Consider the following 22839-nt stretch of genomic DNA (forward strand, 5'->3'; position numbering starts at 1 on the left):
AGCTGTCCAGTATTTCATCTATGCCTTCCCCAGGGTAAAGGGTTTCTTGAATCAGGCTCCTGTTTTAAATACTCAATTTCCTTGAGTAGATCCTGACTAATACAGCATCGAACTCAGAGACTTAGTAGAGAGCTTCAGAAGGAAGGGTCCAAAATATACTGTCATATTGCTCTTCTATACCTGAAGGTTTTTAGTTTTACATTAAATCATATTATTTTCCCCTTGCATTATCAACATTTCTTCTATTTATCATTTAAAGTTACACATGAGCTTATAAATGGACTCTTTTGTTTTCTAGTTATTACATCCTGGCATAACACTTTACAAATACCATTTTATTATGTTCTACAGTTAAAAAGCCACCTGGATAGTCTCTCTTTTGAGTCTTTTTGTTAAACTATCTTTAAGCCCCCTTGCGTGTTTTTGTAATGTGTAACACAGTCTTGGTTACAGCAGAAATGTTTCAAAAGACTTGTGCAGCTGGAAACTTTTTGATGATTTCATTTTACAAGACCTTTGGAATGAACGTGGGCATTAAGAGGCACAATGAATACAATATCAGTTTAACAAGATTTGAGTGGCCTTGTTTTTACAGAAAAGTTAACATTTTTAGACACTGTGATTCCACCAGTGGCTTTCTCTATAGTGTTTAAAAAGTGGAATTTAGCGGACATATAAAATGGGGGGGAAATAGAAGAGTTGTCATAAATCTTTTTTACTAAAATGTTTTGTGATTGCTTCAGACAGAAACAAGATGAGAAAGTCCAGGTGCTATTTGTTAAAGTAGAGGACTGATGTTTCAGCATCTCCGAGGAATATAATGAAAGAAACTGAAGAACATAGGTCGCATATTTGATGTAACTTACCAGAAAAATCAGGTCCATCTGGCTTCTCCACAAGAAATAGGAATACATGAGGCCAAGGCAGAGAAAAGTGCATAGCATGACAGAATTCACCAGACAATCCCTCTGTGGCAGGCCCCAGTCTGCCCCTGTCCTGGCCACAATACTGCCCCATGTAGATCATAACAAGGCCCCATGTATATTGCAGAGGAGGCAGCTACTTGCTTTTGTGGCTACTTGCTGTGGTGGTCACATCAACCACTTGTATCACCAATGCCATCCCCCCAAAGAAGATCACATGGGCCAGAAAGGTGACAAAGACTTCTCTCGGATGCTTCTTCCTTAAACCTGTGCACTGATAAACACGAACAGACTTGATTGTTGAGTTGTGTCTTTGACCAACTAAACAAAGACTTTTTTCTCTTTAAAGTTTCTGGATTATAACCTCTGAAAAATACTTAAAGATTGTTTAATATCTTGACTTTTTAGAAAACGATATATTTCAAGACCTTTTATCTCAGTCTAGATCAGTGATTTTCAACCTTTTTCATCTCATGGAACACATAAACTACTAAAATTCTTCAGAACACCAAAAATATATTTTTTGCTGATCTGACAAAAAATAGGTATGGTTTAGATTCATTCATACCAGACAGCTATGGTTGTATTGGCTATTGTCATTTTTTTATTTTATTTTATGATCTAAGAGAAAATAGTTCAGTGCCCCTAAATAGTCAGGTTTTGTATGTTTTTAAAAATCTTGCAGGACACCGGTTGAAAATAGCTGGTCTATGTGATCTCTCTTTTAAATATCTGTGTGATAGTCTTTCACATAGAGACACTGTATTTGTTTAAATCAGTGCCATATTGGTGGACACTTTAGCATTTCCAGTTTTTGTCATGACAAACACTGTTGCAAAAACCATCCATGTACATTTTTCCTCAGTGACCTTTCTTGACTAATTTTATTAGATGCATTTCTAGCAGTAGGATTTCAGGGTCAAAAGGTATGTACATTTTACATGTTCATAGTTATTGTTATATTATCCTCTTGGAAAATCATGCCAATCTACTTTCATAGAAACATAATGAGGATGGTTCCTGGTCAATGCAGAATCCTCTTGTTTTCTGAGCATCTTAATGGGATGAGCTTGATGAACAAATTTAGAGGCAGAATTAAATTTTCCTGAATAATTTCAAGAGAAAGAAACTTGAAAGGAGAGGTATGAAATTCTGGAGGTCAAAGCCTGGAACAGTACTACTGTTTCAGAGATGTGATTCTGTGAGAGAAGGAAGGAAGAATAGCTTTCTTGAAACCACAGCACAAAAGAGATTCTGGAAAAGAGTAGGTCCAAGGGGCTTTCAAATACTGATGTAGGATGAGTGGTGAACATATCTCCTCTTCCCCTACCAAATTGTCAATAAACTGCACATCGATCACTAATTTTTTTAGTAAATTTATTTGGGGGTGCTCAACATTGAAGACAAGAAGACAGTAGGCATCTGAATTACAGTAGGATAATCACACTATAGAACATTTGGAAAGTCAAGAGAAAGGCAAGCAAAACATCCATGGTTCTGTAACTCTCACATAATTACTAGTACAATTTGAGTGGCCACCAATTTTTTTCACATGCATTTTTACATAGTTTTAATCATAGTATATATACAATTTTGTGTACTGCTCTGTAAATCTGATATTAATGGGTATGTGTATGTTATAAACAAAAATGCAAGATGGGCAAACAAAACTTTTATATCCTTTTACTTCTCTTTTACTTGCAAGTTTTATTGTGCTCAGAAGTAATCATAGACATATGTATACAGTGAATATTTGGGATTCTATTCTCAGGGCTGAAAGTTCATTGAATATGTTACAGGGATATTCCTGGAGACAAATATATGACAATAAGTAAGTTGTTGAGGACTATTGCTGTCACTTTCTATATTTAAGGAGACTTGACTGAAATACCTATTCTTTCAACTTTTACAAATATAAGCATTTTTTAAGATTTTTATTCTTGATCAGAGTAAATTAATTTAGTTAAAAATTATCTGATTATGCTGTCAGCATGAAAAGCAAGAAATTTTCTCACTAGGGTGTTGTTTTTCTAAAACATAGTTTTACTTACCAAATTTTATACCTTATATGACTTTGTATGTACTAATTTATGTATGAAATTAAATTAATTAAATACTTTTGCAAAGGAAATTTAGAATTTACTAGATACTTTGCTTGCATATTGCCAAATAACACACAAATCATGTTAACTATTTGGAGTGTAAATAATCATAGAGGTTGCTTAATAAATGTTTAGCATTAGATGATGAAAAAAGTTTTAAAAACTCGAAGATTGTTTTCATGACATATAAACAACAAATAATTATGTATTCTGCACAATACTTAGACTTACTAGACTTACACACTTATTGTTATAAAATTTAGGGTCCATTATAGGGTCATAACTTTCCAGTTTTAATAAAACTAGGACATTTTCTCAGGAAATGGAAAATTTACCTAGGACTAGACTACAAGTTAGGCCCTTTTATATTCTTTTAAAATATATATATTTTATTGATTTTTTTTTTTTTTTTTTTTTTTTTTTTTTTTTTTTTTTTTTTTTTACAGAGAGGAAGGGAGAGGGATAGAGAGTTAGAAACATCGATGAGAGAGAAACATTGATCAACAGCCTCCTGCACCTCCTACTCTGGATGTGCAAAGTAAAATAAGGCAAGCTGAAAAGGACAAATATCACATGATCTTGTTATTTGTAGAATCTAATGAACAAAATTAACTAACCAATGAAATAACTATCCCTCCTGCTGGCCTGGTTGCCCCATGCAGCCTGATCTTCAGACGTTTGGTTGTCCCTCACTAACCTTCCTCCCTTTCCCTCCTCCTCCTCCCCCTTCTCCGCCAGCCAGGTTGCCCCACACAGCCTGCTGTTCAGTCATCCATCTGGCCGTTTAGGTAGTGATGGCCCCCGGCTTTTTATATATTAGGATAGTAGTCCATAGTGTAAATGTCCCAGAGCTTTTTTATCCATTCATCTACTGATAGGCACTTGTGCTGTTTCCAAAAATAACACTGCTATGAACACATGGGAGGGAATATATTCTTCTTGAATGGTGTTTTTTTTGTTTTTTTAGCATATATTCTCAGTAGTGGGATTGCTGGGTCAACCAGAAGTTCCATTTTCAATTTTTTGAGAAAACTCCTTACTGTTTTCCATAGTGTCTTCATAAATCTGCATTCTCACCAAGGACCTAGTGTTCCCTTTTCTCCACATCCTCACCAGCACTTGTTGTTTGTTGATTTTTTTATGATAGCCATTCTGACAGGTGTAAGATTATATCATGTGGTTTTACTTTGTATTTTCTTGATGATTAGTGACTTTGAGAATTTTTTCATGTCTCTCTAAGCCATTTGTAGTCCTCTTTGGAAAAACGTCTATAAGATATTCTGCTCATGTTTTAATTGGATTGTTTATCTTCTTATTGTTGAGTTTTATGAGTATTTTATATTTTGGATATCAACCCCTTATCGAATATATTATTGGCAAATATGTTCTCCCATTAGTGACTTTCCCCTGTCAAACCCCGCTGGGTAGGAGGCATGGCCTGAGGTCCCCCATCAAGCCTTTCTAAGCAGGGGGGCATTGCCTCAGGTCCTCTGTCAAGCCCCACTGGCAGCCTCAGGTCCCCCGTCAAACCCTGCTGGGCAGGGGCAAGACCTAAGTTCCCCTGACCCAGCACTAGGGGGTGCACCTTGAGGTCCCCATCAAGCTGGGTGTGGGGCATGGCCTCAGGTCCCATGTCAAGCCCACCCAGGCAGCGGGTGCGATCTGAGGTTCCGCGGCCTGGTGCCAGAGTGGGGTGTGGCCTGAAGTCTCCTGTCAAGCCCTGTCGGGTGTGGGGGCACAGCCTGAGATCCCCTGGCCTGGTGCTGGGGTGGGGGTAGCAGCCTGAGGTCCCCTAGCACAGCACCAGGACGAGAAGCGTACTTTGAGGTCCCCTGTCAAGTCCTGCCAGTTGAGGGGCACGGCCTGAGATCCCACAGGGGTGGGGGAAGGTGTAGCCTAAAATCATTACTAGAAAAAAGTCATGATTATTCTATATAACAAAAGCCTAGCCGAAACTGGTTTGGCTCAGCGGTAGAGCGTCGGTCTGCAGACTGAAAGGTCCGGGGTTCAATTTCGGTCAAGGGCATGTACATCGGTTGTGGGCACATCCCCAGTGGGGAGTGTGCAAGAGGCAGCTGGTCGATGTTTCTCTCGCATTGACGTTTCTAGCTCTCTATCTCTCCCTTCCTCTCTGTAAAAAATCAATATATTTTTTTAAAAACAGCCTAGGTGGTGTGATGCGTTCTTGTGAAGTCATCACAAGATGGTTGCCACAAGATGGCCACCCTCATGTTGTCACAAGATAGCCACCACAAGATGGCCGACACAAGATTGACAGCGAGGGAGGGCAGTTGGGGGTGACCAGGCCTGCAGGGGAGGGCAATTAGAGGCAACCAGGCCTGCAAGGTTGGGCAGTTGGGGGCAATCAGACCTGCAGAGGAGGGCAGTTGGGGGCAATCAGGCCAGCAGGATGGGCAATTCAGGGCGATCCAGTTGGTAGAGAAGCAGTTAGGTGTCAATCAGGTTGGCAGGGGAGTGGTTAGGGGGTGATCAGGCTGGCAGGCAGAAGTGGTTAGGGGCAATCAGGCAGGCAGGCAGATGAGCGGTTAGGAGCCAGCAATCCAGAATTGTGAGAGGCATGTCTGACTGTTGGTTTAGACCCAATCTTCAGACATCCCTTGAGGGGTCCCAGATTGGAGAGGGAGCAGGCCAGGCGAAGGGTCACCCCCCCTGTGCACAAATTTCATGCACTGGGCCTCTAGTTTTATAATAAAATGGTCAAACCCTAAGGAAATATAGCACATTTAAATTTCTATGTACTTATTCAGATAGCTTCAAAATATAAAAAGCAAAAATTTTCTGTCTGATTAATTTTGGCCAGTGAGACATAAGTAGAATTGTAGTATGGTAATTAAAAAAAAAAAAAAAGCCAGTGCATGCCCTTTGCCTTTTCTTAATGTTTTCCTCCTTTCTGTTGGCTGGATTACAGCCATGATGGCTGGAGATGGAACAGATCTTGGAAATGTGGGCCCTGTACAGTGGAGAAGCCTCAGTCCCTCCAGAGTTTGCAGAGTAGAACCATTGCTGTAGACCTTATAGGCTCACTCCATGCCATTGTAATACATTTCTGTCTTTTATCAGCCACCATTCTGTTTTTTACACCAGAAACCTAATCTTGGCTAGAATGAGTTTGTGGAAATTAAGGAAGTAGACACTTTTGCAAAGGAGGTGGGGAAATCAAATCATCATGGCATTCCTAATCCCAAAGTGTTCTTGTGATGTTATTATAACCTTTAGGTAATCAAAATGACAGAAAAAAATAGTTCTCTAAAATGACAAGTAGCAATATATTGCATATGGTTTATTCATCTATGCTTCTGTCTCTTAGTCTCTGCTGACTTGCTAGTTAGGAAGGAAATAGAAGATTAATTTGATTCATTTAGACTGCCTTTCTTTTTTCTATTTTAAGCACTTAATGTCAGTGGAAACTGCTACATACTCCATTTGTATTCTATAGGAAATTAAATTAATTAATTGAACTATCCCTCAGAGAATGCACAGGTTCTAATTTCTATTCTATAATATCTGACTACAATGTCTTTATGATATATAGGTACTAGTTTTGTTCCTACTTCTGCTGTTGTTTTTCAATCTAGTGACAAGACCCAGAGAAAAACTGCACAAGCACAAATACTTAATAGGCAATTATACAAGGAAAAGAAAATTATATACAGAAAAAAGTCAAAGGAAGACTTCAGTATGGAAAATGAAAGCCCGTGACCTTGCTAAGTGCTGTTTGTGACTGGAACTCATAAAGCTAATGGGTTCGGGGACATTTTTATCAGTACAAAACCATTCTCGGGCATATCGGCAGGAGTGGCCCTAGTCCTAGAAGAGCACAGGAGTGTGGGAAACTCTGTTAATGAACCAAGTAAGTGGTTCCCCAACCAGGGAGTCCACGAACTCTTCCCAAAGGGCATGTGAGTGTGAATGGTTTATATAAAATCAATTTCTAGATTCCACATTCTTTCTAAAATTTATGTATCTGAAAATGTTCCTATGTGAAAGAAATCATCAACTTTACAAAACTTTGAGATATATTCCATTCAATTAAATAGACAAATAATCTCACCATAAAACCTTAATTTATTTCTTACATATATAAATCACACTGGCTGGTAAAACTGATTTGCATTGCAAACAATTATATCTATCATTTCGTTATTTGAAAAGAATAATATTCTATGTTTTTATTTTTTAAATAATAGTAGAGTTGAAGTGCAATATTCTAGTCACCCAAAGAATGCTTCTGTTCTCAAAATAAGTAATATCTTTGCTTAGCCATGTTCTCATTTGTTAGAGACACAAGGTTTACCAGGCATCTGGAAACCATTCTTTTAAGACATCTTCACTGTTTCCTTTGGTGTTATTGGGAGACATCACCCGGATATTATTAATCCTCAGTTTGTTTTTCCAAAATATCAAATCTCACATTAAATCCTTTATTCTCCATGAGGATTTCTGAAGTAATCGCTTCTTGGCTAGACTACACATTTTCTATATCAAATAACTGTCTCTACATTCCAGGATATTTTGCTTTGAGCTTCTACTTTTAAAATCCAGAACAAGATGAAGTGCTATTTGACATAAAATGGGCTTAAAATTTTTTTAAAAATCGAAATTCCTTATTGTTTAAAGTATTACATAAGTGTCCTTTCCCCCCCATTGACCTCTCCCCACCCCCCAGTACATGCCCTCATCCCGCCCCTCCTGTCTGTGTTCATTTGTTTGGCAAAAATGCATACATAGAGGTCCTTCGGTTGATCTATTACCCCCTCACTCCCAGCCTTTCCTCATAGGTTGGACAGTCTGATGATTCTATGACTCTGGTTCTATTTTGGTTCATCAGTTTATGTTGTTCATTATATTGCACAAATGAATGAGATCATGAGATATTTATCTTTCTCTGACTGGCTTATTTCACTTACATAATGCTCTCCAGTCCAATCCATGCTGTTGCAAATGGTTAAGAATTGCTTCTTTTTTACAGCAGCATAGTATTTCATTGTGTAGATGTACACAGTTTTCTAATCAACTTATTTGCTGATGGGCACTTAGGCTGTTTCCAAATCTTAGCTATTGTAAATTGTGCTGCTATGATCATAGGGGTGCATATATCCTTTATGTTTCTGTTTTCTTGGGATATATTCCTAGAAGTGGGATTATTGGGTCAAATGGAAATTCCATTTTTAATTTTTTTGATGAAACTCCATACTATTTCCCACAGTGGCTGCACCAGTCTGCATTCCCACCAGCAGTGCAAGGGAGTTCCTTTTTCTCCATATCCTTGCCAGCACTTGTTGATTGGTTGATGCTATCCATTCTGACAGATGTGAGATAGTACCTCATTATTGTTTTGATTTGCACCTCTTGGATAATTAGTGGCTTTGAGCATATTTTCATATGTCTCTTGGAATTCTGTATATCCTCTTTTGAAAAGTGTCTATTTAGGTTCTTTATCCATTTTTTTAAAATTAGATTGTTTATCTTCCTTTTCTTAAGTTGTATGGGTTCCCTGTAAATTTTGGAGATTAAACTTTTATGGGAGATACCATTGGCAAGTATATTCTCCCATGCAGCGGCTTTCTTGTTTTGTTGATGGCTTCTTTTGCTGTGCAGAGCTTTTTATTTTTATGTAGACCCATTTGTTTATTTTTTCCTTAGATTCTATTGTCCTAGGAGCTGTATCGGTAAAGATATTGCTTTGACAAATGTCTACTATTTTGCTACCAGTGGCTTCTTTTAGGATTTTTATGTGCTGGGGTCTTTCCCACTTCTACAAGGGTTCAGGAATCAGGAATCTGCACGTAAATTGCATAAACTAGACATGTAATATAAGTTTGGGGCCCATTTTGGGGGAACCAGGGCAGTCTTAGCTTTAATGACTAAGCTCCTCAAATCTCTGCACCCAGGACTTTTTATTCACACATTTTCCCTTCTAGAAAAGGAGATATGCATATCAAAAATAAGGTTTGGTAAACAGTAAAGGATTATCATTTTGGGAAAATTGCCCTCAGCTGTCTGGCAGCAGGCAATAATATGCAGATCTTCAGGTCTGTTGAAGGTCCAAGATCCATCAACTTTCTGATGAACTTGATGCATTTTATTATGCCCAGCTGGAATTTGCTTCCAGCACTTAACAGTTTCCAGTCTTAAGTATAAGTCCTTTGTTCATTTTGAGTTTATTTCTGTGTATGGTGTAAGTTGGTCGTCTGGTTTCATTTTTTTACATGTGTCTGTCCAATATCCCCAACAACATTTATTAAAGAGACTCTCTTGACTCCATTATATGCTCTTGCCTCCTTTGTCAAATATTAATTGAGCATAATGGCTTGGGTTGAACTCTGGGTTCCCTGTTCTGTTTCATTGGAATAAATGTCTGTTCTTGTGCCAGTACCAATCATTTTTTTTAGAAGAGGGGCTTTGTAGTATAGCTTGATATCTGGTATTGTGATTCCTCCAACTTTGGTCTTCTCTCTCAAGATTGCTGCAGCTATTTGGGGTCTTTTTTTTTATTCCAGATCAATTTTTGGAGAGTTTTTTCTAGGTCTTTGAAGTATGCCATTGGTATTTTAATGGGGATTGCATTGAATCTATAGCTTGATTTTAGTATATGGACATTTAATGATGTTGATTCTTTCAATCCATGAACATGGTATATTCTTCCAATTTTTTATATCTTCCTCTAGCTCTTTTCTCAGCGTTCTGTAATTTTCCGAGTACTATTTGTTTATCTCCTTAGTTAAATTTATTCCTAGGTATCTTACATTTTTTGTTGTAATGGTAAATGGGGTAATTTCCCCCCCTCTTTCTGTGAGTTCATTACTGGCATATAAAAAAGCCATAGATTTCTGAGTATTAATTTTGTATCCTGCTACATTACTGGATTCATTTACTAGTTCTAGTAGTTTTTTGATGAAATCTCTATCATTTTCTATGTACAATATCATGTCATCTGTGAATAATGACAATTTTTCTTCTTCTTTTCCAATTTGAATGCCTTTTATTTCTTTTTCTTGTCTGATCACTATAGCTAGCATTTCCAGTACTGTGTCAAACAGGAGTGGTGAAAGTGGGCATCCCTGTCTTTTTCCTGTTCTTAGAAGAAATGGTTTTAGTTTTGCTCATTGAGTATGATGTTGCCTGTAGATTTGTCATATAAACCTTTTATTATGATCCCTCTATTCCCACTTTGCTGAATGGTTTTTATCAAGAAAGGGTGTTGGATGTTGTCAAATTCCTTTTTGGCATGAATTGCTATGACTATGTGATTTCTATCTCTCAATTTGTTTATGTGATATATCATTTTTATGGATTTGTGAGTATTGTACCAGCCTTGCATCATTGGAATAAACTCCTCTTGGTCATGGTGTATGATCTTTTAATGTAATACTGGATCCAATTTGCTAGAAGTTTGTTGAATATTTTAGCATCTATGTCATCAAGGTTATTGGCTATTGATTGTCTTTCTCTATAATGTTTTTATCTGGTTTTGAGATTAAGGTAGTGGTGGCTTTATAAAAAGCGCTTGGAAGTGTTACATCCTCTTAAATTTTGGGGGGAACAGTCTGAGTAGAACAGATTTTATTTCTTCTTTGAATGTTTGGTAAAATTCCCCTATGAAGCCATCTGGCCCTGGGCTTTTGTTTGCTGAAAGCTTTTTGATTATTGTTTCAATTTCCTCCATAGTTATTGTCCTATTCAGATTTTTTTTTTTCCTGTCTGAGTTTTGGAAGTGGTATTTTTCTAGGAATATGTCCATTTCCTCTAGGTTATTTAGTTTGGTGGAGTAGCGTTATTCATAGTTTTTGTTTCTCTGTTGTTGTTGTGTGTGTATGTTTTTTTTGTGTGTGTGTGCCATCTTTTGTATTCTGTGTTTTTTTTTTTTTGTTTTTTTTTTGTTTTTTTTTTTTTTGTTTTTTTGTATTTCTGTGTGGTCTGTTGTCATTTTGCCTCCTTTATTTCTAAATTTATTCAGGTCCTCTCTCTTTGCTTCTTGGTGAGCCTGGCTGGAGGTTGATCAATCTTATTTATCCTTTCAAAGAGCCAGCTGTTAGTTTCATTGATCTTTTGTATTTTTTTGGGGGGGGGGTGTCTATACGTCATTTATTTATGCTCTGATCCTTATTATCTTCTTCCTTCTGCTAGCTCTCTTGCTAATTCTTTAAGTTGTAGAGTTGGATCATTTATTACAATTTTTTGAGGTAGGCATGTAATGCTTTGAACTTTCTTCTCAAGACTGCTTTCACTGTGTCACATTGGTTCTGAATTGTTGTGTTTTCATTGTCATTTGCTTCCAGGATGATTTTAACTTATTTGAACTCTTTGGTAACCCAATCATTGTTGATAGCATGCTACTCAGCCTCTAAGTGTTTAAAATTTTTTTTATTGTTTTTATTGTAGTTGATTTCTAATATTATGCCATTGTGTTCTGAGAAGATGCTTGATATAATTTCAACTTTCTGGAATTTAGAGAGACTTTGCTGTGACCCAATATGTGGTCTGTCTTTGAAAATGTCCCATGTGCACTTGAGAAGAATGTATATTCTATGGCTTTGGGGTGAAATGTTCTAAAGATATCAATTATTAGTAAGTCCATCTGATCTAGTGAGTCATTTAGGATTGCTGTTTCTTTGCTGATTTTTTTTTTTCCTAAAAGATTTTCCAGTGATGTCAGTGAGGTATTAAAGTCCCCAACTATGATCATATTGCTGTTAATCTCTCCCTTGATATCTTCCAGCAGTTTTTCTTATATATTTGGGTGTTCCTGTTTTGAGTCCATATATGTTTACCAGAGTTATATCCTCTTGTTGTTATCGATCCCTTTACTATTATGAAGTGGCCTTCCTTATCTCTTATTATGGCTTTCACTTTGAGATCTATTTTGTCAGATATAAGTATTGCTACCCCAGCTATTTGTTTTCATTTCCATTCACTTGAAAGATATTTTTCTATCCCTTTGCTTTCAGTCTGTGTGAGTCCTTTGTTCTGAGATGGATCTCTTGTAGATGGCATATATATGGGTCATATTTTCTTATCTATTCAGCCACTTGATGTCTTTTGATTGGAGCATTTATGCCACTGATGTTTATAGTTATTATTGATACAGTAGTAGCCCTGTGCTTGCCAGTAGCTCACCAGTAGCTCACTGTAGCCCTCTAGCAACTCTCCACCTGCTACCCTGCCCTCCTGCAGCCCCCAACACCTCCTCCTCCCTCCCCTTCCATAGTTTGCTGCCCTTATCCCTCCTGTAGCTCCGCTGCTTGCTTGTAGCCAGTGGCTTGCTGCAGCCCTCCTGTAGCTCTCTGCCCACTTCCCTGCCCTCATGCAGCTCCCTCTGACCCCCCTTCTCCTTCATAGATTGCTGCCCTGCCCCCCCCTTAAGCTCTCTGATGCCCACTTGTAGCTTGCTGCCCTATCCTCCTGCTGATCCATGATCCGGTTATTACATGGTCAGTCTTTATGCTTTGCAGCATAATGACTATTTGCATATGATATCTTTATTATATAGGATATTTGTTTCTAACCATTTTTATTTTTTGTGCTTGTGCTCCTTCTTCCCTTTCTTCTTCTTTTTACAACAGTCCCTTTAGCATTCTTGCATTGCTGGCTTGGTAGTGATAAACTACCTTAGATTTTTTTTGTTTTTGTTTTTGTTTGTTTTTGTTGTTTTTGTGGGGTTTTTTTTTTTTGTGTGTGTGTGTGTGTGTGTGTGTGTGTGTGTGTGTGTGTGTGTTTGTCTGTAAACCTCCGGATTTCATCCTCAATTTTGAATGATAACCTTGCTGAATAGAGTATGCTTGGATTCAGACCCTTGTTTTGGATAACTTTGTATACTTTCTTCCATTCCCTTCTGGCCTGATGTGTTTCTGTTGATAAATCATTGATAATATAATGGGAGATCTCTTGTTGGTAACTTTATATCTCTCTCGTAGCCTTTAAGATTCTTTCTTTGTTGTTAACATTTGCCATTGTACTTATGACATGTCGTGGTGTGGGTCTTTTAGGGTTCATCTTGTTTGAGACTTTCTGTGCTTGTGCGCCTTTTTCTTCCCTAAATCAGGGAAATTTTCTGACATTATTTCCTCAAATAGGTTTTCTAACTCTTGCTCTTCTTCTTGTTATTATAGCATCACTAATATATGTATGTTGCTTTGTTTCATGTTATCCCAAAGCTCCCTTAGGCTCTCCTCCTATCTTTTGATTTTTGTCTCCAATTGCAGTTCAGATTGAGTCTGTTTACTTCCCTGTCTTCTAATTCAACAATTTGGTCCTTTGGTTCTCCTATTCTACTATTGAAATCTTCCATATTGTTTTTTATTGTAGTTATATCACTATTTCCTCTTGATTCTTCCATAGGTTGTTGATTTTCTCATTCATACAGTTGATAAATTGTATGACCCTTATTCTGAATCCTTTTTCCTGACTTATTGCATGCCTCCATTTCATTTAGTTTCTTTTCTCATGATTTTTCCTTTTCTTTTCTTCGGGGGTTGTTCTTCTATCTTCCCATTTTTGCACTCACCAAAGGATCTAGGTGTCAAGTCATGTGGGGCCTGTGGCTGCAGAGGTGGGCTTGGTGGTGGGTCACATGGTCGCAGGCAGTGGCTGTTCCTCAGGCAGTGTTTACTCACATGATCATTGGTGGCAGTTGCTCCTGGGACAGTCATGGATGGTGGCTGCTCATGGGGAAGTTGCTCTTCAGGTGGTTGAGGGGACCAGATGCTCACAAGCAGGCTGCTCCTCAGGTGGTTGTGGGGTATCTGCTCCCAATGTGGTCACAGGTGCCAGCTGCTTCTGTGGTATGTATGGCCAATCCAGCTGCTTCTTGTGCAGTTGAGGGTGGTAAATGATCCTCTGGTGGTCACAGGCAGCGGCAGCTTGCATAGCTGCTGGATTGGTCACAGAGCCTTGGGCTACTGAGTAAGGCCCAGTTGTTTGTACACAAGGTCACAGAGCCCTGGGATGCTGCATAAGACCCAGCTGCTTGTGCAAATGGTCACAGAGCCCTGGACTTCTGTGTAAGGCTCAGCTGTTTGTGTACGCATGCACATGGTTGTAAAGCCTGGAGTTGCTGAGTAAGGCTTGGCTGTTTGTGAGGGGGGTCGCAGTGCCTGGGGCCAAAGCCTCTGACTTGGGGGAAAGAAGCACCCTTAAGAACTCTCAGCTGGTATTGGGGAGGGGGGCGATAAAGTCCCGGTGTCCATGGTTTGGCAGCCGAGGCTTAGGTCTCTATCCAAGTGGCTGTAGAATCCTGCATGTTGTCTGAGAGCACCCTGGGTGGAGGTGTGGCTGGGCTCCCAGTCACAGCAACTGTCCTCTTGAAGATGGTATGGCCTCTGTGGGAGAGCCAGCACTCTAGGAGAGATTACTGAAATTGCATTGTATGCCAGCCAGTCTGCCAGTCCCTGAAGATCCTGCAAGATCTAGCTGTCCCTCCTCAGACATACACACACACACACCACATGTCCACACACTCCCCCTTTGCTTCCTCACTTACTCACATTCTCTTCCTCACTGCCATCCTGTCAGCCACCTTCTTGGAATCAGGCTTAAACATTTTTTACAATGTTCTGTATTCTTAATTACATAAGAGAGAGAGCTTATAAATGTTTTTGAATAAAATAATTAATAAAAATATTTAGAATAATTGCATAAAAATAAAGAAGCAAATAAAAACATTTAGCCATTAATTCTTGCTATTTGTCCTAGATATTCTTACTATAGTTTGGAGAATATTATAAGGTAGCCAAACCACCATGATAAGGTAATGGGAGTAAAGACCAAAATTAGAACACATTTGATGAATGATGAATGAAGAGTGCTTTGGTAGATTGAATTATTAGTTCCAATGATTTCTTCACCCTGTTGTGGTGGTATTATATATCCACATCCTTGCCATGGCTGCATAGTGGGTAAATAATTGCTCCCTAATCTTTAATTCTGGCTTGGTCATATGACTTGTTTTGGTCAATAGAATGCCAGTTAACACGATGCAATCAGAGACTTGGTATGTCTATGGAAGTGCTTCACCATGATCTGAACATGCGACAAATAGCCATGGCTCCTAAGCCTGGGTTCCAGAATGAGACATGTGGAACAGATTCACAGCCTGGGACCAACCCCAGAAGACACAGCTGGAAGCAGAGCCACTTCAGCCAAACCTACATTGGCCAAATTGCAATTGAAACTGCAGTGGACCTAGAGTCCCACAAGTGTGAGTATAATTGAATGTGTATCACCAAGTTTTGGGTTAATTTGTTATACAGCATTACTGCAGCTATAGTTAATTGTCACAAAAGCTTTACTTCCTCTGATGGCCTGTGTCCATCCCTAATGGATCTATTAAGTCTGGGTTATATTTAGCCAGGCCAGCATGATGGAGAATGAGCTTTCTATAACATGGTTGGTCCTAGTTCTTCATAGGAAGTTGACTAGCTCCTGGTTGTGTTTTCTTCTTAACAACCACAGTAATGGACAACAGCTCTTACCATTGTCTTCAGTGGTGCTCAACACACCCATAATATCTGATCTAATAAAAGAGCAATATGCAAATTGACTGTCACACCAAAACACAAGATGGCCACCTCTATGTGGTCAAAGATGGCTGCCCCTATGTGGACACAAGATGGCTGACACAGATGGCCTGCACGGGAGGCCAGTTGGGAGCCAGCAGTCCTGGATTGTGAGAGGGATGTCCAACTGCCTGGATCAGGCCTAAATAAGTGATTGGACAATCCTCAAGGGACCCCTGATAGGAGAGGGTGAAAGTTGGGCTGAGGGACCAAATCCTCCCATCTCCATTCTCCTGTGTACAGATTTCATGCTCTTGACCTATAGTTTATAAATAACATGCTTGAACTACTATTTATTATTTTTTTTAGATACTAGAGTTGGCTTTCACTTTGGAAGAAGAGGATATAAATCTGTTACTAGCCCTTCAGCACCATGCTACTCACACACTTTCACTATTTCAACATCTATAAATTTGATTGGAGAGTCTCTTAAATGCCAGCACCTATAACTGTAGCTTGTTGCTTTGGGGCTGGCCAGTTTCAGACCTTTTGTCTGAAGATATAAGTTGGGTTGTCAGTGTGAGGAATGTGACCCAGAGAAGGAGCTGAGGGAATTCTCACCATTCAGTGTGCCTATATTTACTCAGTTCCCATGATCTCAAAAAGCTGTGGCTGGTGTCCCAACTTATAAACCTTACTTTTGGGGCAAATGATATGGGGATCCAGCTACCAAGCAGTCTTCTTGTTTTCAGGCTACTCCGTAGCTTCAGATATGTCTCCATGTCCTCAGACTTTCCAGAGTCTGGGATTTGCAAGTATTTTATTTTTATTGGCTTTGATCCCTTCAAGGCATTAGGTTTAAGCTTTCTCCTTTCAGTTAAGCAATTTCAACTCTTTGCTTTCTATTACTCACATTTTGTTGGTATGTTTCATCTCTTTCATCTTCCCTCCTCTTCTCTTTTCCCACTGTCATTTTAGTGGTTTTATAGGATGTGCACAATGCCCATGTCTGACTGTAAGGCTAGTGATGTAGCGCAGCGTTTTTCAACCGCTGTTCCGCGGCACACTAGTGTGCTGCGAGATGTTGCCTGGTGTGCCATAGGTGCAGACAAGACAAGAATTTTATAATTTTTCACTATTTTCTTTACTTAATATTTCATAATAAAGTAATTATAAAATACTTTCTTTGTGTTTATTTGATTCCTATTCAAGAGAATTACTTTATATATAGTCAATATAGGCACAGAGTTAAATTTTTTAACATTTTCTAATGGTGGTGTGCCTCGTGATTTTTTTCATGAAACAAGTGTGCCTTTGCCCAAAAAAGGTTGAAAAACACTGATGTAGCGTGTAGGTTTAATTAATCATATAGACCACTTTTTATCATTTATATAGGTGTTGCTCAAACTGAGAAGAGAATGCACCTCTCTAGTTTATTTTCTTTTTCTTTTTGATAGTACTGAAGCATGCTTGCCCTATTCCTCAACAAATTCAATTTGAGATTCCAGTCATTTTGATTATTTTTTTCACTCAAATTTTCCAGTTAAAAGGCCAATCAACTGTATTACATTTAAATATAAGATAAAGATTAAACATATTTTTTCATTGAGTTAATTTAAATCAGAATGTTTAAGGCTGTCTTATAGCTTTACTTTATAATCAAAATCATTTTTGATACATATGAAATAACCTAACACTCTTTGATATTTGACTTATGATCTAATTGTAATAAATATATATGTATATATATAAGTTAAATTTACTCAAACATCCTATGTCTATTGTTTCATATACTGTTCTAATTTTTTGCTACAGTACACAGGCTCATTATAACACATCAGAAAATAAAAAGGTATGTAAATAAAAATTAGTTATTCTTCCCTACTCATTTACTCTCTAAGGCAATGTATATTATTGATTAGCTGTGTAACTATCCACAATTTGTACATATACCTAAGAAATAATATATTGAACTTGTTTTACTAATTCAAGACGTGCGGATTGAAAATACAATAGAGAATTTATTCCAGAGTGAGGTCCTAAAATGAGATGTAAAATTATAAAGTCTGTGACTGGAAAGTCAATTTCCTGACTCACCTATATTGAAGGGAGATAAGTGGATTTCCAGGGAGGAGGTTTTTTTGGAGAGAGTTGTGCTAGTCATCTCTTCTCTACTTACCTGCCCCCCAACGTCAATTCAGAAGAAAGGAAGAAGAAGAACTTTACAGAAACCACGTAGTGAGCTTAATATGTGTCCTTTGTCCTGTGCAGTTGGGAGTGGGGTGAGCCTAGGGGATGAGCAGCAGACTGGGTATAGTGGATTCGGCTATAAAGTAGGGGAAAGCTTCTATTGTGATGGGATAGATCTGCACTTCCAGAGCTTTTTGGGCAAATAATATATGTGTGTGTGTGTGTGTGTGTGTGTGTGTGTGTGTGTGTGTGTGTGTTTCCTGTGGACCAGATTTAGGCTGGCGGGCAGGGGAGAAATACACTAGTGGGTTTCAAGGAGGTGGGATGGCAGCTAGCTATAAGACCTCAACAAACAGTAGATGTATGAACTGCTAGATTCCCAAACTATAGTCAGAATGAAGAAGCTTGTTCAGGGAATGCAGTGAGAAACAATGGGAAGGGCACTAACAATGCAAGGATTTTGAAAAGCCAAGAGAAAGTCATTTTAGTCTTCATGCAGAGCTAGCTTTTTGATAAGGCAGATATTTAGAAGTTTTCTTATCTTGTTCCCTCTTCTTGCTTCTCTGTTCTTTCTCACCCAAAGGGTTAGAGTGAAACTATAGGTAGAAAATAGAAGAGACAGGCAGAAATGAGAAGCTGATCATGTATTCTAAATATCCATGGCTGGTACTTTGGCTGGTCTTGGATTCCTGCCTGTTGAAATGACCAAGAGCTTTGTTTCTGAGGAGTCTGTACCTTTGCTTGATTTGTTTTGGTCAGGCTGTGGTTGCTATGATTTCCAATTCATAGTTTTTGCAAGGCATGGTGGTACTAAGAGTTGGCCAAATAAGTCCCCTGACCCCTTGGCCCATGGGTTCTAAACATCTTTCTTCCTGATGGTAGCATCTGACCATAGTAAGCATGGTCAGTCAATGACTGATTAGCACAATAACTGCCTTGTTGTTTTTTGTGTTCTGCTAGTTCACTGGCATGAGGACCCCAAAGTAGCCAGGGGGTAGTCACAGCTTTAATGGACTTCAAGTTCAATGGAACCCTTACTGTACTCTCTGTTGGAAGCAATTCCTCTATGGAAACTAGGGCTTCTAACTTGGCAGAGCCCAAGCATTGTGGGAATTGGGCACCCAAATTCCACAAGTGGGTCACAGAGTTAAGAAGATTCACACCTTGGTTTGCACATGCACAAATTCTAGCTATTAAGAAAAAAATTGCACTACCTGTCTGTCAAATGTGAATCCAGTGCCTATACCACACCTTGGATTATAAAGACCCAACCTTGCAAGGTGTTGTGCCATACTGGCACAGATGGGACTTTAACAGATCATTCCACTATCCTAATGCAATGACTGCCTCTTAGTAATGGGGTTCGTGGTAAGACCAGTGGCTCTCATAGTCAGAAGCCTATTGCTGCATCTCTGTTGCTCTAAAATGAGTCTCTGGTTCTGAGGCATGTATTACCCTGATTGGATAATCCAGTCCTGCCAACAAGTGCCAGGCACATATTGTTATCCAAAATAGCATTTATTGAATCACTGAATGTCTAGGAGATGAGAATCTAAGGAGAAGGAGTCATTTTACTTCCAAACCATGGGCCGTGGTCTGCAGTGTGTCTCACTGAGAAATATCTTTGGGCACAGGGAAGCAGTTGAGGCTGGATTTCTTTGATTGTTGGTTTTAATAATAAGGGAAAGTAGAAGCTGGGGAATTTGGTCTTTATAAGATTTAATAATATTTTCTTTCATCAGAATTCCTGTTGAAATCAGAAATATTTTGCCATTGGGAGGCAATCTCCTCCTATAATGAGACCTAACTCCATTATTGTACATATAAGTGACTGTACTTTCCCAAAGGCTTATGAGGTTCCACCTGCCTCAGTCCTTTCCTGATTGAGGTACTGTACACTGAAATCAACTTTGCCTATCACCTTCCCTTGGTTATTGTTTGTAAATTCTTCTGTTGGCTGCCTTACACCTAGTCTAATTCAGACAAATGGGCCCCTGAAATCTATTATGTGTTCAATTGTGCCTTTCACCCTGGGAAATTCAGTACTTCAAAATACAACCTTAGCCCTGAAAAGTGTGGCAAAGTGGATAGAGCATCTGCCAACACACTGATGGGTCTCCTGTTCAATTCCAGGTCAAGGGCACATACCTGGGTTGCGGGTTTGCTCCTTGCACCCTGACCCTGATCTAGGAATGTGCATATCTCTCTCACATCAATGTTTCTCCTCTCTCTCTCTCTCTCTCTCTCTCTCTCTCTCTCTCTCTCTCTCTCTCTCTCTCTCTCTCCTCTCCTCTCCTCTCCTCTCCTCTCTTCTCCTCTCCTCTCCTTGCCCCCCTCCCTCCTCCCACTCTTTGCAAAGCAATGGAAAAAATATCCTCTGGTAAGGAGTAATAAAAAACAAACAAACAAACAAAAAATAACCTATAGGAGATATGGTCTTATAGAGGTAAGTTAAAATGAGGTTATTAGGGTAGGCTTTAATCCAATATGGCTGGTGTCCTTAGAAAAGGGGGAAATTTGCACACAGAAATGGGCATACAGGGAGAATGCCATGTGACTATGAAGATGGCCATCAAAAAGCTAAGGAGAGAAGCCTGGAAGAGACCTTTCCATTACCCATACAGCCCTCAAAACCCCTTCCCCTGAACAACCTTGACCTTGGACTTCTAGCCTCCAGAAATGGGATACAATGTGTTTCTGTTGTTTAAGCTGCCCGATTATGGAAGCCCTATCAGACAAACAGACAGAATCTGTGCCTGAATTCTACCACGCACCAGAGGAGCTGCCCTGAGCCAGCATGGGTAGTACAGAGAGCATATTTAACTGACATAAAGTTGCAGGAATGGGCCAAAAACTTCCAAGTCTTTCCCAGAAGCCCTTGGCACATTCTCTAAAGTTCCATTGGAAGAATTGGGTCACATGCCCATGCTCTAGCTGCAGACAGAACTGGAAAGGCCTCTGCTACAGCAAGCTCCTGGGTGTGCTCTCATTGTTAAAGGCTCTTTTCAGAACACTGCCACTTAGAACCATCACACTGGCTCTATCAACTGCGTACAAGGAAATGTGGGCCTTACCTTCCTGGTGTCTGGCTCAATAAAGAACGTTGGGTAGCAACCCATCTTTGTCCAGATAATTAATCAATTTTGCTCCTTCCCTGTGTCAGTCACTCTTTTAGACTTGAAAGAGAAGGAAAAGGTCACTATTTCTTGGAGCTCACCGCAGTGGTAGGAGATACGCAATAAGACAGACTAGCTAAGTTAGGTCCCACTAGGAGTGAGGCTTTGTAGGTTGGGTAATTAGCACTCTGTGGAGGTAGTCACTTCAACTGAGAGCTTAGTGCTTCAAGTTAGTGCTTCAAGATGGCAAGGAAACATTGGAATAAGCCATATGGGAATTCTATGAACTTAAATATTATTACACCCACCCCCCTTCAGGTTAATAAGTTCAAATTTTGCTATAAGATTAAGCAATGATAGATTCTGACACTCGGAATAAATTTGGTATAGGCATGCCACAGAGATATTGCAGGTTCTGTTGCAGACCATCACAATAAAGCCACTCATAATCTTTTTGTTGGTGGAGAATCTCACCTTCAATTAGAAAAAAAAAAAATGCAACATGCACAATAAGCGAAGTGCAGTCAAACAAGGTATGCCTGTAAACGAGGACACAGATGCTCAGATCTTGGTGGGTTCTGGCTTTTTCCAGCTTTGCAAATCAAAGTCACTAGTCCTGAGATGTGCAGATCTCTGGACACAGGAATGCTCTCATATTGTATAGCCGATTAAAAACCTGCAAGTGAAATAAAGTACTCAAAGGAGTTTCCCTACATACAGAACTGCTCCCAAACCCCCTCTGAAGGGTGGACTCCGACCCTCACCAGTTTGTGACCTGAATCAACTCTATAGGTATGGTGCTGTGGTTGTCTCAGAGTGTAATCTACCTATTTAAAAAAATTCAGATTATATATCTACTGGCACGTGATCTTCAAGTCTATACTTCTCTGGAGGTAGAGGCCCTTTTAGGCAAAATGATTCCACTCCAGCCACTTTCATACTCTCAAAAAGGGAAGAAAAGAACCCTGAACCCCAAACAGGCCAGATATCCCAACCTCATTTCTCTACCTGCCTGCAGAGAGGCTCTGTCTTTGAGCTGGGGTAGTATAATATCCTGACATGTAACGAATGCCCTACCATCATTGTGCACCAGCCTCCATGGCTTTAGGGAAATAATCCAGTTCTAGTTCCTAAATAGCCTACCCTCCTAAATTATCTAGCGCCGGTTCCTAAAAACTCAGTGTATCTCTCCCCTCTCCCCACCTGCACCACCCCACCCCAACACACACACTCCCAAGGTAGTATATGGCTCATTCCCTTTTTTCCTCCAAATATTTTTCCCATTCCTTTGGCCCCTGCTGGTTTTACACAGTTTGGATTCTTCTTGGGTGTGTCTACTGGTGTGATCCAAGATTTTCTTATGCACAAAGGTTAAAAAGTACTAAAAAATATGGAGAAATGTTCTCATTTCACTCCAGTTCTCTGAACAAGGCTACTGAAGAGCAGCCTCTGCTTTTCCAGAAGGTATTAGAGTATTCTAACACATTTGCTTCCAGAGCCCCAACTATCCTGTGAGAGTCCCTGTGCTATTTTGGAGAACTCAGTTAGATTTACGGAGAACCCCACAGAACAGCTGTCTGGAAGGCTGTGGAGAAACACCAAACGGAGTTTCTAACAAATATTTTCTTTTTTGTTGTTGTCATATTTTTAAATATATATATTTTATTGATTTTTTACAGAGAGGAAGGGGGAGAGTGAGAGTTAGAAACATTTATGAGAGAGAAACATCAATCAGCTGCCTCCTGCACACCTCCCACTGGGGATGTGCCCCCAACCGAGGCACATGCCCCTGGTTGCTGCTAAAATCCCTAACTGCTTGTGACCTTAAGTTAACCCAGTGGTCTGCAATCTCATTAGTCAACAGAGCCAAATATCAACAGTACAACGACTGAAATTTCTTTTGAGAGCCAAATTTTTAAAACTTAAACTATATAGGGAGGTACATTGTTATTAACTTAATTAGGGTACTCCTAAGCTGACCTTTGCTAAAAAC

The 22839-nt window shown here is 39.3% G+C and overlaps 1 long non-coding RNA gene across 1 annotated transcript; it reads right to left on the bottom strand.

The window, feature by feature from the left end:
* Nucleotides 1-3469: 3469 nt before the first annotated feature.
* LOC123652526 lies at nucleotides 3470-22638 on the bottom strand. The gene is made up of 2 exons (XR_006741931.1): nucleotides 22597-22638; nucleotides 3470-3542 (listed from the first exon to the last, which is right to left on the bottom strand). It is a non-coding gene; the product is annotated as an uncharacterized LOC123652526 (long non-coding RNA).
* Nucleotides 22639-22839: the final 201 nt, after the last annotated feature.

Source organism: Pipistrellus kuhlii, unplaced genomic scaffold, assembly GCF_014108245.1.
Source record: "Pipistrellus kuhlii isolate mPipKuh1 unplaced genomic scaffold, mPipKuh1.p scaffold_m20_p_1, whole genome shotgun sequence".
In the NCBI taxonomy this organism is placed as follows: domain Eukaryota; kingdom Metazoa; phylum Chordata; class Mammalia; order Chiroptera; family Vespertilionidae; genus Pipistrellus; species Pipistrellus kuhlii.